The sequence below is a fragment of the Artibeus jamaicensis genome, unplaced genomic scaffold (genome assembly GCF_021234435.1).
Source record: "Artibeus jamaicensis isolate MK-2021 breed Jamaican fruit bat unplaced genomic scaffold, CSHL_Jam_final contig_1417, whole genome shotgun sequence".
Classification (NCBI taxonomy): domain Eukaryota; kingdom Metazoa; phylum Chordata; class Mammalia; order Chiroptera; family Phyllostomidae; genus Artibeus; species Artibeus jamaicensis.
Window position 1 is genome coordinate 103,719 of NW_026521282.1, and position 13,094 is coordinate 116,812.

Here is a 13,094-nt window from a genome sequence, read left to right on the forward strand (position 1 = left end):
CTTTGCTGAAGCTTTAATTATCCTGTTCTATTCGTCGGGGGCCGATCCTTCCTCTGAACCTGCATGTAATTGGCACCTTGTCTGGTGCAGTTAGGATTGTGATGAAGTCCCTCAGGCCCCGGTGGCTGGGGCCCCAGGCTAAGGACTGTGGGGCTTGTGCGGCTCAGCCTGCCTGTCTCCCTGACCTTGAGCTGCTTCCCAAGAGCAATCCTTTCCAAATTGCACATGTACCGCTCGACCTGCAGGGGAAGGTATTCCTCCAGAGGGCTGCTGATGGTTTGCTTTCAATATTTGCCTGTCATCAGTATCACACAAGGAAATACTTTGCTCTCCTAATCCATCCAAGTACACAGGGATGCACACACGTGGGTGGGTGAGCAGACACTTACACACACATACATGGCATTCACACGCAGGGACACACTGAGGAAGCACTCAGCACTTCACTGACTCTCCCTTCCATAGCTCCAGTTCTGGCCTAGGCACTTGTGGCTGCGTAGCGGTGAAGGCCTTCGCAGTTCCGAGTCAGGGAACACTTGTTCACAATGAACTGAACATACTTAAAACCACATGAGGCATAATAGTTAGTGAGGAAGGCTACAAAAGTCCTGGCCAGGGTGCATGCATTCAAGAAAGGGGATGGTCACATCAGTAAGGATATTTCTCCCGCTGCGCAGTGCTCAGCATCCTTCATGGACTCCTGAGCTGTACATCAGTACAGGCACCTGGATTGGATGTCCTGTGGGCACACAGAACCCAACTAGCTACCTAAGGACCCCATGGTTTCCTTGTGACCCCCTGCCCCGCTAAATGCTCCCTTGTCTTTCATTTTCTGTCTTCGCGACAGGTATTTGCACAACCTCCCACTCTCACATCTCACCCCCCCTCTAATCAATCCCCCAAATGTGTCCTACTGACCATCCCTTGTCCACCTGAGAGCAGGTCGGCATCATGCGTTAACTTAGAGATTTGCAAGCAATGATATAAATGGAGCCACTTTAAAAAGGAACCTTCACAGCCCTGCCAGAAGAACTTCCTTGCACGTCTTATTACTGCTCAAACCTTTGCAATGTGAAAGCAGGGCAAGAGAACTATTGGGCTGGGCCTAGAGCCACCATGTGTTTCAAAGGACTGTCTGCAGACCTAACAAGAAAGCAGATATTATCACTTCCGGGCTGAAAAGTAGGAACATTGTGTAGCACAAACATCACTGTGTTACGTTATGTGCGCCAAAAGGTATGTGTTCCTTGGCCCTGAGGTATGTAGCTCAGTGGGCTGGGCATCTTTGGAAAAAGCAAAAGGTTACCAGTTAGTTCAGTCCCTGATCAGGGTATGTGCCTAGGTTGAGAGCCAGGTCCCCACTGGGAATACCCATGTTGGAAGCAACTGATTCATGTTCTCACACATCGATGTTTCTCTCCCTCTCTTTCAACCTCCCTTCCCCTCTCTCTGAAAACAAATAAATACAAGTCTTTAAAACATGCCCTCCTTCTGTGGATGTAATTGCTCCCCTTCTCTCTCATTAGTACCCATTGCCTTTGTCTCTCATCGGAACACTCTTTGGGCTTCTGTTGGAATTTACACATCCCTGATACTTGAACTTATGGATCTCAACAAATGGCTATTTGTCTCTCACCTGCAAAGGCCTTCTATGTGTAGGTTATCAGGTTCTAGGGACCCTTCCTCCTGGGAAGTCCCCGCCTAATCCTGGGGTGGGTAGTGTATTACCTTCACCTAACTTCTGACCCCCTCACCCCTTGGCCTCTCAAGAAGAAGACACAAGACTATTTTAAGGGAACCAATCTCATTATGGAATACTGTCTCCTCCACACGACTACCAAACGACTGTCTGCTCCTACGTTTACAGGTGACAGGTCAGGTTTGGGATAACTTCAACCACCATCACAACCACCACCCCTCCCAGTACAAAACAACCTCAGGATTCTCTGTCTGTCTTGATCTTGCACTTAGAGTTCAGAAGAGATGGCCAATGAGTATGGTAGGAGGAGGTGCTGGAATGTGGATGTGGGCCAGCTTACTCGAAGCATAAGCTCATGTGGGAGACACTGCTGTCCAGACGCAGCAGGCAATGAACTCCCAGGCCTGTGTGAGTCCTCCCTTCACCTCCCCCTGTGGTGTCATCTAGTGGCGCAAACTGCCTCATTACCACCACACCCTCATGCCAGGTCACATCCCAGGCCGCCTCAGGGAGAAATGGGAAGGGTGGGTCATGGCATGGAAAAGCAGCCCAAGAGTAAGGGAATTACCTACTCCAGGTTGACCAGAAAACATATGATATACCTTTTTTCTGCTTCCTCTTGCCATAGTTCCTCTCTAGACCCTGAGGTCTCAAATCTGGAAGGAGAGTTTGTTGAACATTCCTCTGCCTCCACCTAGTGGCTACCCGGGGAGTCTGCAATCAGGCTCCACACTCAGTCAGCAGATGAGTGCAGAGCCTAAAGGGTGTGTGCTGGCATGCCTTTGAGGTTGAAGGGTTGTGTGTCCGGTCCCTGAGCGTCTGTCTCCAGGACAGGATTTCCAAACAGGACAGACTCTGAGCACAGGTTGGGCAGACATTCTGAAGCATCTTCAGGTTCCCTGGCACTCAGGCTGCTCCACACTCTTGACTTGTTGTCTCTGTGGTGCACTGGGCGAGGCCAACAGGAAGCCCTTGGGCAGAGACACAGAAATAGCAGCCCAGGACGCCTGCCTGTCTTTTCTTTCCTTCAGCACGTTCTCCCCTGGCCTGTGGACCTTCTCTGCCTCCCCACTGTTGAGCTTGGTGTGCGCATTTCAAATGGGAACAACGCTGCCAACCTGCCCTCCAGAGACGCTGCTCCAATATACACCGTCCTCAACCGCCCGCGTATACCAGTCATTGCAGCCTCGCTCAAACTGCTGCAGATGGTTCGAGATTCCGCCCATCTGATGTGCAAAAACGTCTTGGTTTTCGTGTGCCTTTAAAAAATATTCTTAGCAAGACTGAGCATCGTTTTTTGCTGTTGTTGTTTTTGTTTATTTGCCTTTGTATTTCTTTTCTTACGACCTACCTGCATGTTCACTTTCATAGATTCATAGCCTATTTCTACATTGGGTAGTTTGATTTGCTTTAAAAAAAAAAAAAAAAAAAAGAAAAAAAAAAAAAATCCTTGTTAACAAATTAGCGCCTTCAAATGGAGATGAGTAATCTCCCACTTGTCCCTTGCTACACATGCATCTTAAATTTTACGTACCCACTTCATTGTTTTCCTCCCCTAGGGTTTCATATTATTTCAACACTCTCAGATGCCCACCCAGCTGTCTATTTCTCTTATAGTTTTAGTGTTTCATTTTCCGGAGTTTACTCTTTGGTCCACCTGGAATTTATTTTCTTTTAAAGATTTCTTATTTATTTATTTATTTATTTATTTATTTCTTTATTTATTTATTTATTTATTTTTTAGAGTGAGGGGAAGGGAGGGAGAAAGAAGGAGAGAAACATCAATGTGTGGTTGCCTGTCGTGGACCTTCTACTGGGGGCACCTGGCCTGCAACCCAGGCATGTGCCCTGAGAGTCAAACTGGTGAGCCTCTATTTTGCAGGCCAGCACTGAGTCCACTGAGCCAAACCAGCTAGGGCTCAGTGCAATTCCTATTAAGACACCAGAGGTATATTTCAGTGATCTAGAACAAATATTCCAAAAATTTATACGGAGCCAAAAACAGCCCCGAATAGCATCCGCAATCTTGAGAAACAAGAACAAAGTTGGAGGGATCACAATCCCTGATATCAAACTACACTAAGAGTCCACCCACGCTAATCGAAACAGTCTGGTACTGGCATAGATCAATGGAACAGAATAGAGAGCCCAGAAATACACTATTAGTTTATAGTCAACTAATATTTGGCAAAGGAGGCAAGAGCATACAATGGAGTAAACACAGTCTATTTAATAAATGGCATTGGGAGAACTGGACTGGTACACACACCCACATCCCCACACACAGACACACAAAAGTAGACCACCATCTTATACTATACAGCACAATGAGCCCCAAATGGATAAGAAGACTTAACTAGAAGGCACGGTGTATAAAAATCCTAGCGGAAAATACAGGCAGTAAAATTTCGGATATCTCACGTAGCAATATTTCTCCCGATGTATCACCTAGAGCAAAGGAAATATTAACAATGGGACTACGTCAAATTGAAAAGCTTCTGCACAGCTAGAGAAATGATGATCAAAATGAAATGGGAACTAACTGTATGGGAGAACATATTTGCCAATGAAACATCAGACAGGGGTCCAATTTCCAAAATATATGAAGCGCTTATACAACTCAACACCAGGAAGTCAAATAATCCAATTAAAGAATGGGCAAGAGGCCTGAATAGACATTTCTCTGAAGAGGACATCCAGATGACCCATAGACATGTGAAAAAATGCTCAACATCACTAGCCATGGGAGAGATGCAACTTGAAACCACAGTGAGATATATCACCTCACAGCTGCCAAAATGGCTATCACTAACGAATCAACAAACAACATGTGATGGCAAGGATGTAGAGAAAAGGGAAGCCTAGCGCACTGTTGGTGGGAATGCAGATTGGTGCAGCCACTGTGGAAAACAGTATGGAACTTCCTCATAAAACTAAAATGGAACTGCCTTTGGACCCGGTGATTCCACTGTTGGGGTTATACCCGAGAATTCCGAAACACCAGTTCAAACATTCTTCTACCCTCATGTTCATAGCAGTACTCTTTACAATAGCCATGATTTGGAATCAGCCTATTTGCCCATCAGTAGATGAGTGAATCAAAAAACAGTGGTACGTCTACACAAGGGAAGTCTATGCATCAGAAAGAAAGAAGGAGCTCCTACCTTTCATGACAGTGTGGATGGACCTGAAGACTACTATGCTAAGTGAAATAAGCCAGTTGGTGAAAGACAAAAACCATATGATCTCACTCATAAGAGGAATCAAAGGACAAAAGAAAGTAACGAGCAAAATACAACCAGAGGCATGGAGCCATGGAACTGACTGACAGCTGTACGTGGAGAAGGGGGAGGTTGACTGACTGGAAGAAGGTGAAGGGATTAGTCAAAGAGCACAAATGGAGGTCCCATGGACATGGACAACCATGAAGGGATGGAATGTGGAAGTGGGGTGCAGGCTGGGTGGAGGAGGGGCAAAGGGCAAGGAGTGCTACAGCTAATAGTATAAACAATAAAATAGTTTTAAAAATCAAAATAAAATGAAATACATTCTGGTTCGATCCCTGGCAGGGCTCATGTAAGAATTAACCAATGAATGCATAAATATGTGGAATGGCAAATGGATATGTCTCTGTCTCTCTCTCTCCCCTCCCCTTCCTTCTCTCTCTCTAAAACTCAATAAATTAAATTTTTTTAATAAATAAATGCTGTTTTGGATGAAAGCACCAGAAAGAAAGTGAGAAGACAAACAATTTAGAAAAAAAATTAGTAAGCCAAATAATAAACAAAAGTTAAGAACTTTAAAATGAAACTATCTTTTAGAAATCTCCATAAGACAAAGAACTCAGAAGAAAATTGTACATCTGACAGGAAGATGGAATTCATGGGATAAGAATTATAGACATTTAACGTGCATGTGGTATGACCCGACCTATGTAAAATAAAAAAAAAAAAAAAAAAAAAAAAAAAAATATATATATAAAATCTTAAAAATGCAACCCTAGCCAGATGTCTTGGTGTGAGCATTATCCTCTCTCTCCCAAACATATCCTCAGGAAAGAACTTTAAAAAATTTAGGGTCATATATCCTGAGGAAAAAATATCAAAAAAGAGCACTGGCTATTGCGGCTCAGTGGATTGAACCAAAGGGTGGTGGGTTCGATCCCCAGTCCAGGCACATGCCTGGGTTGTGGCCCAGGTCCCCAGTAGGGTGTATGCAAGAGGCAACCACTCATTGATGTTTCCCTCCCTCTCTTTCTACTTCCCTTCCCCTCTCTCTAAAAATAAATAAATAAAATCATTTACAAAAATCAAAAAAGAAACGTGCAAAACTGAAATGGTGGTTGGAGCAGAGACTCTGATTATGAAAAATTTTTACTTTCCAACAACACAACTTTGTATAAAGCATGAATGATGTTATAATAAGCATATATTACAACTGAAAACAATGAAAAATGCCTAAGTATGAAGAACTGTAATTATGCTGTGGTCCCAGTTGTGTTTCTTGCTTAAATATGCAGGTACACACATTTGTGGTTGAAAAAGAAACCTGAAGGAACCATCAAACTGTTCACAGACTGTTCAAAACCATTCTCTCAGGGGGATAGGAGGGAGATGGTTGAGCGTGTTTTTCACCATTTCATAAGTTTCTATAACTGCAAAACTGATCCAACGAACATCTTTTGCTTCCATCAATGGAAGAAAACATTTAAAATTACAAACTGCGCCACAGAGACATGTGATCTCTGCTGGTATGGGGGGAAACCTGGCACACAAAAGAGGATTCACCAAATGGACCTTCTACATGAAGTTCCAAGCTCCTGTGTCATTGCACTGACCCTCAAGCATCGGGTACGTGCCAGCCTCACTGTGGAGAACAGGTGTGGCCTTGATTTGATGTGACAAGTGCCCAGCAGGCACTTTCTTTCCCAAGGACCTTAAATAAAGGCCTCTTCACCTCCTCGCTTCGCATGCTGAAGAAGATGGGGTTGAGCATGGGAGTGAGGACCACATTCAGCACAGAGAGCACCCTGGCTCGCAAGCCCGAGTATGCAGAGCTGGGAGGGATGTCGCAGAGCACTGAAGTGATATAGAAAGTACAGACCACAGTGATGTGAGCGCCACAGGTGGAAAAGGCTTCCCTTCGGCCCTCAGCACAGGGAACCCTGAGAACAGCAGCCACGACGTGTATCTAGGAGATGACAACCAGGGCGCAGGGGCAAGAGCCACCAGAAAACTAAAGCAGAACAGGGCGAGTTCATTTTCCTGCGTGCTGGAGCAGGAGAGTTTGAGCAGTGGAGGGAGGTCACAGAAGAAGTGAGTGATGAGGCGAGGCCCGCAGAATTTGAGTAGAGCTGCAAGGCCATTGACATCCAACAATGCATTGGTGTGGGTGAGTGCATTGGCCGTTTACGTCCAACAGTGCTCTTAAGGCCATTCACTGCTTGGCAACCATCACACAACTTTCCCAGACATGCGTGTGTGTGTGTGTTTATCTGTGTGCATGTGATTACTGGGTATACTTTGGAAGGCCTGTATATCCTGCTCATAACTATAAGTTTCTTCTTCCGGGAAGCCTCAGATTAGCATCATCAGTGTTATAGGCCTCCCCCATGGCCAGGGTAGAACTAACTCTCTGGCTGCCATAAGGATGCCATGCAAATGAAGATTTAGGGTCCTTTCTGGTGGCAGAGGCATAAGCGGCAGCAGCAGCAGCAGCAGCATTTTGTACATGCCCTAGTGTATTAGCCAGGGCTCCCGGAGAAACAGACCAATGTATGTACATGAGGAATTGGCTCACATGATTTTCACAAGTTCCATGACCCACTGCCTGCATCCTGGAGACTCAGGAAAGCCAGTGATATGATTCAGTCGGAGTCTGAAGACCTGTGAGTGAGGAGAGCTGAGATGGTGGTGTAAATCCCAGCCCAAAGGCAGAAGGTGAGGTGAGATGTCCCAGGTCCAACAGTGAGGCAGGGAAAAGGGATGAATTTCTCTTTGCTCACTGTGTTCCATCTAATCTCTCAGCAGGTTGGCTGATGCCCACTCACAAGGAGGGGGGCGATCTACTTTACCGAGTCTATGGATCCAAATGCTAATCTCACCTGGAAACGCCCTCACAGACGTATGCACGTACAATGTTTAGTCCGGGCACCCCGTGTCCAGTCCAGATGACACAAATAAACCATCACAAGCTGAGTCACATGTCACACATCACAAGGAGTCACAACAACCTGACCCCGTATCGACTTGACACCCAAACACATGTCCTTAAATGATACTTAACCTCAAATGGAGACAAGAACAAGTTCATTAGTCCACCTAACACGACACGACTACCATGGGTCGGGTTGAAAACGCACTACTATTTTCCCAGAAGAAGAGTTAAAGTCCTTGAGTGAAGTTTACTCTTCTTCTTGACATCCCATAACTTAGATGCTATGATATAAAATCAACACATCTTATGCTATGTGATGAGGGAATGAAAGTTCAAACAAAGCTCTGTGTGTATGCGTGTGTGTGCTGTAGGCCAGCAGAGCATAAAGTCACAGGAAAAGGAAGTAAACATTTTGCTAGGGGGTGACTGGGGGGTAGTAGTGAGTGGTCTATAACCATTCCCCCGCCCTTGGTTCCTGGGCCCATGAATCCTACCTGTGGGGGGAAAGCAGCACCGTATGTGGGACGATGATTTGGAGCTGTATAGGGAGAAGCGTGCCCTAGCCTCAGAAGGTATTGCCGCCTGGCTGGCCCTGTAACTGGCCCACGGAATGTGATTAGGGTGGCTAAGGCACTCTGCAAGTCCACGGATGGTGGTTTTGGCAGAAGCAGCGTGTGCAGGGAAGGAAAATGCGTATCCCAAGTAAGTGTCTGTTGTGGTAGGATCAAATGGCTGCCCTTTCCACAGTGGAAGTCGTCCAGGGTAGTCAACTTGCCACCAGGGAGCTGGCTTGACCACTCTGGGGGTTGGTGCCATGCTAGGGGTTCAGTGTTGGTCTCTGTTGCTGGCAGATTGGGCCCTCAGTGGTGGCCGTTTCTGGGCCGGCCTTGATGAGCGGAAGTCCAGGTCGCCCCATTTATAAGGCACCTCCATCTCTGCCGGCAAACACTTTGTTCATGAGCCCATTGGGCGATGATGTGGGTGGCTGAGGAAAAGGCTGGTTCTCATCTGCACGAGGGCCCGGTTGATTATTAAAATCCTCCACTGCTGAGGTCGCCCTTGGGAACATCCCCATGGGGCACAAATATCTTCACTGTTTTTTTTGCCTGTTCAGAGAGGTCTCTCCACATACCTCTTCCCCAAATTTCTTTGCCACCGAGTTTCCAATCATGCTCCTTACAAGTCCCTGACCAGCCAACTAGACCATTGTCCAGAGCTCATGGATTGGCATATAATCACGATCACACAACTGGCCACTTCTCTTCCCAGGCACAGTGAACGACCAGGCGCACTGCTTGAAGCTCTGCCCACTGGGAGGATTTCCCTTCACCACTGTCCTTCAGCGACGTCCCGCAGTGGGGCTGTAGTGCTGCAGCTCTCCACCTTCAGGGGGTGCCTGTACAGTGTGCAGAATCACCTACAAAGCAGACCCGAGTCTTCTCTTTCTTTTTTTTCTCCGACAACTGATCATAGAGAGTGCCCCAGGAGCCCATAGGTACAGGCTGGGAGAGAGCAGACTGTGTAGCAGCAGTAGGGGCCATGGGCGTTTGGCCCACTTCTTCATGGAACCCACTTGTGCCTTGAGGGCCCGCCCAGGCCCAATCTCATGTATGCCACTTCCACTGGCACACCTAACTTTATCCCTTGGTGGGCCAGATAACACCCAGCTTAGGGTGGGATGCTCAAATGGCATGCTAACTTGGTGTCCCATGACTAAGCATTCAGTCTCCACTGAAGTCTGGGAAAAGGCCAAAAGCTGTTTCTCTAAAGGACAGTAGGTAACTGCACATGACAGCAGGGCTTTGCTCCGAAATCTCATTAGGGGCCCGCCCAAAGCCCCAAACAGCATCCCTGTCTGCCACCAATAATTCAAGCCCCACTACATATGTACCCTTGACATTGTAATGGCCCCCACAGAGTAAGGCATTGAGCACCCCTTGAGAATGTTTGCCAAGGTGTATCCCCCCACAAAAGAGGCTTTCGACAAGCAGCTGCATAAGAGGACCTGCCCTGTGGATGGCAGTCAGCTTATCTCCCGTTCTGCAGTGGGCAGCAAGTTTTCCTGTGTGGAACAGACAGGAAAAGTTTTCCTGTATATTCCTCTGCCCTTCGCACCAGCATGGTTCTGTCAGCAGTACCACCTGTGGACATAAAGCCTAATTCACCATTAGAGACTCCCACACAAAGGCTCTGATGAAATGGATTTGTCACTGTTACCTCAGCATGTTGGGACGCTTGTGCTTCGAACCAACTAGCAAAAAGCAGTTTATTGTGTTGACTGGGGTGATGGATCCAGACTATCGAGATGGAAAGAAGTTCTGCTACGTAAGTGAGGTCAGAGAAGAGTATTTCTGAGCCCCACAGAACTTTGGCATATACCTGCTGGCACTGCTATACACTTTGGAAAAGCTTAGAGGAATACAGCAGCCACCCCCTTACAGACAGGACCAGGGAAGTCTCAGCAGCCTTCTGAGAATGAAGGCTTAGGCCACCGCATCGCATGTGGGAGTCATAATCAGCTGAAATGTGGACCGAGGACAAAGCGTAGGCGGACTGGATAACAGAGAAAGGAAATGAAAATTTCCACTGTGGTGTACCGCAAATTTTAAATCCTCACGTGTCCCGTGGCATCAGCATCCCCGCAAACAGCACGTGGGCACCTCACAGGAACCGGGTGTGCCAGCGGGACAGGTTTGTCCCTGCCACAGAATCTGAACAGACACCTCCCCAGAGTGGACACACAGGAGGCCAGGAGACATGTGAAAAGATGCTCTATGTCACTAATCATCAGAGAAATGCACATTAAGACCACGATGAGATGTCACCTCACACCTGGCAGAATGCCTACCGTCCATATATCAGTGAACAACAAATGTTGGTGAGGATGTGCAGAGAAGGGAACCCTTGCGCACTGTCGGTGGGAATGCAGACTGGTGCAGCCACTGCGGAGAGCAGTGTGGAGGTTGCTCAAGAAATTAAAAGTAGAACTACCTGATGACCCAGCAATTACAGTTCTGCGTGTGCATCTGAAGAGACATCCCAAACACTGATTACAATAGGCACGTGCATCCCTATGTTCACTGCAGTGGTATTTACAATAGCCAAGCCATGAAAGCAACCTAAGAGGCAATCAATGCACCATGGGATAAAGAAGCTGTGGTTCATACATACAATGGAAAAACAGAATGAAACGTCACCATTATTAAGACAGAATGAAATGTCACCCTTTACAACAACACGGATGGACCCAGGGAGTAGTACGCTAAGTGGAATAAGTCAGAAAGAGAAAGACAAATCCCATATGGTTTCCCTTGTATGTGAACTCTAAAGAACAAACGAAAGGACCAGACAAAATGGAAACAGACTCAGGGAAACAGAGGACGGACTGATGACTGCCAGAGGGGGAGGGCAGTGGGGGACTGGGCGAAAAAGGGGATGGGACTAAGAAGTGCCAGTTGGTAGTCACAAAACAGTCACAGGGATGTAAAGAACAGCATAGGGAACATGCTCAATAATATTGTATTAAATATGTATGGTGCCCAGTAGGTACGAGACTTAACTGGGAGATCACTTTGCAAATTACATCAACGTCTAACCACTATCCTGCACACCTGAAACAAATATCAGATAATATTCCGAGTCAACGATAAGCTAAAAATTAAATTAAGTTTCTTTGAAAAGATTGGCCTCTGCCACATATTCCCCTTCTCCCCCCCCACCCGCCCCTTACCTTCCAGCACCTAGTAACATTCAAACACACCAGGGAAATGCCCTTGAGCCTTTTGTTCTGTGCTGTACCCTGACTCCCAGGAAAGTCCCTTTGCCCATTGGTCCTCACTCCCTCTCTGTTCCCCAGTGGCGTGCCTCAGCCCACAGCCTTGGTGCTCCCTCCCAGGTGACCCTCTCTTAGCAGGCAGTGCAGTCCTTCTGTCTCTCTGGAGACTGTGAGTATAATCGGGTTTTCTTTTACCTCGTATTTTGGCCCGTGCCTCTCCTGTATCCCTTCTTGTCATTGGGCCAGACCAACCATCAAGTTGGAAAAAGAAAACAAACCAAACATGTGGCTGTACGTGTCACTGCAGAAGTGAGGACTGCAGTCAGCCATGCCAACTTGACCTCATTGTTATTTGGTGTGTCTGTATATGTATATACGTATATGTACAGATATACTTCCCACAAAGGGAATGAGGATGCACTGAAACAGTATGTATAAGGCATTCACAAATCTTTGCTCCTGTTTTATGAAACGCTTCATCTTCACAAAAATGGAAACCTTTCACAATTTACCTGAATGGCATTGCCTGAGAGTCAGTCCCTGACCCAGTGCTGTGAAGTCGATGGCTTTGTTGGCATTGAGCCAGGTACTGTGTGGCTCTGATGTCCTTTAATGTACCAGATGCTTCCCTATCTGTGTTTACAGTAAAAGTTGAGGTTTCAAGTCACCTGGTCTTTTGTGATTCTATATATAAAGTTTTTATCAGGCAAGTGATGAGCCCTGAGCATCAGAAACCACGAATGAGCATGTTTCATTTTGGACAGAGTGTGGTGCCCTCTCAAGGAGAGGCTTCCCATAAATGGACACGCAAATGATCCATAAAGACCTTTCCCACTCTTTGACAAGGACCGGGATGGACTATAACAGCTATAACAACAAAGGCATTGGGAACTGTGCTGAGGGCTCTTGGGCAGAAAACCAGAGAGGCAGAGTGACAGGACACGACTAATGAAGAGGATGCTGAGGCTGATGGCACAGTTGGCCCCCTGAAATTTCTGACGACGATGCCAAGAACAATGAAGACACAGACGGTGAAGAAGAAATCACAGAAGCATCCCTTGTGCTTGGCGACGATGGTAATGGCTCTATTAGTGCAGCGGAGCTTCCACACGAGGACAAACTTTGGACAGAACTTAACAGACAAAGATGTTGATGACATGATCAGGGGAGCAGATATCCATGGTGATGGGCAAGGAAACTATGAAGAGTCTGCACAAATGATGACAGCCAAGTGAGGACATTGTACACAATGTGTTAAATTTCTTGCACAAAATTGTTTGTCTTTCCTTTGTTTGTAACGTATCTGTAAAAGGTTTCCCCTGCTCTCAGAACAATACGCTTGTGGGTCTGGCCAGGTTTCTCAGTTGGCTGGAGCATTGTCCCGTGTCCCAAGGAGGTTATGGGTTCGAGCCTCGGTCCTGGCACATACCAGGTTGTCGGTTTGATCCCTGGCCAGGGCACAAG

General features: G+C 46.7%; 1 pseudogene; it reads left to right on the forward strand.

Moving 5' to 3' along the window:
* The first annotated feature begins 5,107 nt into the window (after positions 1–5,107).
* Positions 5,108–12,865, forward strand: LOC128627828 (calmodulin-beta-like; annotated as a pseudogene).
* Positions 12,866–13,094: the final 229 nt, after the last annotated feature.